General features: G+C 45.6%; 1 protein-coding gene across 13 annotated transcripts in view; it reads right to left on the bottom strand.

The window, feature by feature from the left end:
* Nucleotides 1-4219, bottom strand: part of MTSS1 (metastasis suppressor 1) — a 139342-nt gene that overhangs the window by 106961 nt on the left and 28162 nt on the right. The gene's annotated exons all lie outside the window — the stretch shown is intronic.

Raw genomic sequence — 4219 nt, 5'->3', positions numbered from 1 at the left:
GATGATCTCAAACCCCTTACTATGGGTTTGGTGTATCATCATCTCAACATCCCCGAGACGGTTCATCAAAGCTTTAAAGTAATTACAGAGGCCCAAAGCGGCAGCCCAAACTGCAAGTCACACAGCATCATGCCCTTCAAAGGCCCCTGCTGACCTCAGCAGTGACGCCATGGCCACGAAGGGCCAGTGCTGAGTAAGACAGCGTTTCATCAGCTCAACACGCCTGCCTTCCACGGACACGGAGAGCCGGGCCCTGGGGTGCAAGGGCACGTGCTTACGGGGGTAGGGATGCTGGTCCTAGAAACGGGCCACCTCTGCCGTGGAGGGCTGAGAAGCCTCCTCCCTCCTTAGTTCATCGTCTTTTCTGCCTTTTTAAAGTAACCCAGACAACTGCATGCCAGTCCGTTCAAACACTGCTCAACTCCTACAACAGCCTGCGTGCTGGCCCCTCATGGACGAGGAGATGGTGACGCTGCCCCAAAAGTCCTCAGTGTACCGAATGCCCAGCCACTAATTCTTTGTGGTCGATAACACTGAAAAGGGTGCGCTTGCATATTCAACACAAGTTGCAAAGTCAATAAAATGTGAAACTGTACCACGTCTTATGGAGCTAATAAATGCCTAAGTCCCATTACAGTTTAATTATTAACCTAAATACACACATTGTAAGGGCAGCTTGTACTATTTTTTTTTTAAAAAAATAGAACAAAACAGAGTTCGAACATATTTCCACATCCTATTTAACAAGTTATATAGAGACTGGAGTGATTTTGCTCTTATAGTGACTAGCTTTAAAATTTGTTCCTAAATAAACTGTATTAACAGCTAGTGTAAAATATTTGCAAAAAAGGACAAAGACCTTTCAGAGCTGTTTCCTTTGGGAAACAATATGGAATGCTAATGTTTGGAAACCAGAGATCTGCTAGCTTGAAATTCTGGACAGACATTTGCCCAACATGAGATGTACTTAAGAATAACTGCTATTCCCTTGTCATCTCCAGCAAGAAAGATTCGAAGACATCTATGGCCCTGGCCCGTTGCTCAGTGGTTAGAGCAGCCGTGGGCAAACTACGGCCCGTGGGCCGGAACCGGCCCATTTGAAATGAATAAAACTAAAAAAAAAAGACCGTACCCTTTTATGTAGTGATGTTTACTTTGAATTTATATTAGTTCACACAAACACTCCATCCATGCTTTTGTTCCGGCCCTCTGGTCCAGTTTAAGAACTCATTGTGGCCCTCGAGTCAAAAAGTTTGCCCATCCCTGGCTTAGAGCGTAGGCCCACACACAACCAAGGGTATTGGGTTTGATTCCCAGTCAAGGGCATGTTACCTCGGTTGCCGGGGATGGTGCAGAGGCAACCAATCGATGTGTCTCTGTCACATTGATGTTTCTCTCTCTCTCTCTCTCTCTCTCTCTCTCTCTCTCTTCCGCCCCCCTTCCTCCCTCCCCTCCATTCTCTCTAAAAATATCAATGGAAAAAATATTCTTGGGTGAGGATAAAAAGAAAAAGACAGCTCCAGGCTCTAAGAATAAACACTGGACTTTCTGTAGAGGGTAGACATCAAACTGCAAACTGTAGAGTTACAGCCTGTCATGACCTTAAGCCCAAATACGTATTTACTGCTGACCAAAACAGCTTGAAGCATTCTACGGATTCACTGTTTCCTCGGTGATGCATACGTCATTAAAAATAGATTACGCACAGATCTCCAAAAGGATGCAGGCATGGGCATTAAGTGCAGCGCAGCTTGTAATAACAAATACATGGGGATCATCCAAATATCCCTCAACAAAAGAGTGATTACACTGTGCTCGTCCGGCAGTGAGATTGCATCTGACCACTAGAAAGAACGTGGTCGAGCTACAGGTACGGACTAGAAAGATCACACCCTGTACTGCGGAGGAAAAGCACAGGCATGGTGTTTCCTAGGGTCTACCTCTGGGAAAAGGTCACACAGACACACTTCATTCTATATATCACTCTACATATTATCCTGCAACTAGCTCTTTTCCTCCCACATGTGTTTACGTATGCAAAAAGGTCTATACGTAACGCTAAACCCAGTCCCTGCAAAGGGGACTGGGAGGGTGGATTTAATTTTCTATGTCTGTCACATAAGTTTTTTTAAACTCAAGAGCATGTTCTATATTTTTCAATTTTAAGTAAACTTTCACTTCACAGAAATGACTTCTGATGCTTACTGAACATACAAGAAGTGCGTGTATTCAAGTTTCTCTCTTGTCATCTTCATAAAATATATTTCTACCAACCAGACACTTCTCTTTAGGTCACGCCAGAGTCCTCCCCCTCCCCCTGCCACAGAAAGTTTATCTCCACTCCCCCCCCGCCCAAGTGCACATGGCCAGATGTGGAGTATTCTGGAATCTCTAAAAATGACCAGAAATCAAAGACTTTAAAAATATATCAAAGCAGAGTCTGTTCGCTGTGACATTATTTGTTTTTTGTCCAATACATCACCTCTAAGTTCCTAGCTCCTCCACTGCACCTGCAGGGAGGCAATTCTGGTTTCTCTTCCCACAGATCATTGCTCTGCTTTTCGTCCCTTCAACCAGGAGGACTTGCAGGACCTCCCGTGTCCCACCGAGAACCCCCGGGGGCAGCCTCTGCCAACAGCCAGGCTCCCACTGCAGGACATCATGGACCGTCGGGGGATGTCTTTCTCATTCATCCTTTAGGGTCCATCCCATGATTAAACATTAAAATATAAAAACTTATGAATCACCGAGCCTCGAAAATGCAATGCCAGATATCTAAGCTCTTTAAAGCAACTTTTTAAAGAAGATACATTCTGGTGGCTATTCTAGAAAGACATCAACACAACTGACAAGTCCAGTTCCCTCTACCAGTGAAATAGAAGAAAATATTATAAAATAGACCAAATAACACGAACAATGGTGAACACTGGCTTCGATGTTCTATTCTTCTTTATACTTATATTTTCTAGCTTCTACCACGGACGCATAAACTATGTAATAATTTTTTAAACGGCTTAAAGAGCACAGTGGATATGATCCATATCAAGCCGGCAAACCAGACAGAGGCAGCGCTGCTCCGATGCCACCGTCACGTTCTCCTCGGGAACCTTCTGAAACGCTGTTGGCATCTTGGAAATGAAAAGAAATATTCCCTCCCCTGGAGACCTCCCTCGTCTCCCTGAGCTGAGTCCATTACTCGCGTCTTCATATTCCCGCAGCACGCTGTTCTACCACTGCCATCCCAGCAAACATATTTCTACACTCAAATTCTCGATTCGAGTATCGCATTTCCCCCCTTCAGTTCCAAGCTCCCCCAGGACCAGGACGGCAATGCACTGATGCGTGTGGCCCCGTGACAGCGTCTGACATGTTCTCAGTGTCCAGGTTTCTGGGATGAATGCGAAGTGTGCTCCCTGCAAATTCGCCCGAACATTTCACTGAGCCAGATGGTAATTGGGCGCTTGGTGAATCCCACCGGAGATGCCCATCACGTGCATCAGAGAAGCCAAACTCTGGTGTGACTGGGAGAAACCCCAACACCCACATTTTCCAATGTCACCTTGACAACGGCAAAAACAAGCGCGTAGCTGTCAGTGCACAGCAGACCCTGCCTGGGAGTGAAGGAGAAGGCACGCCCCTTCGAACAGGGTTTCTCCTTTGGGGCTGACGAGCCAATGGTGTATTTCTAACAATGGTGGTGGATGCAGGAGTATTCGTTTTCTTCTTTATAACTTTCACATGTTCTTACGCGTCTTTTGAATGATTCAGTAGTCACTGAAACCATTAAAATATTTCCGAAGACTTTTTCCCTTGATTTAACACACATACTGTAAACACCATGTTCTGGGCACTATGATTTGGGGGGTTGGACATGAAGAAGTCATATGTGGGAGACACAAATACCACACAATAGGACACCACTTACACAAGGGCTCCCAGTTTTACAGAACCCAGAAAAACGGTTTGCCCCATCATTCTTCCTGTTTCCCGTCCCCCAAGGGAACGAGGAAAACCTTAGGACAACCCTTGCGAGAAGGGAAAAACGAACTACACCCAAATGCACAGCTCAGTAAAAGCGACGGAGGAAACACGTCGAGCCACTTTTCCCTTCACTTTCCATTCTTCTCTTGAGCTTTGTCCTGCAGAGAACCTTGAAACTTTGAAAGGTGTGCTATGTGGAACCCCGCAGCGTTAACAGAATTTTAGGTATGAGTCAGCT

This window comes from Myotis davidii, unplaced genomic scaffold (assembly GCF_000327345.1).
Source record: "Myotis davidii unplaced genomic scaffold, ASM32734v1 scaffold765, whole genome shotgun sequence".
Taxonomy (NCBI): domain Eukaryota; kingdom Metazoa; phylum Chordata; class Mammalia; order Chiroptera; family Vespertilionidae; genus Myotis; species Myotis davidii.
The sequence above is the reverse complement of the archived record's forward strand: the minus strand, read 5'-3'. Positions and strand labels throughout refer to the sequence as shown.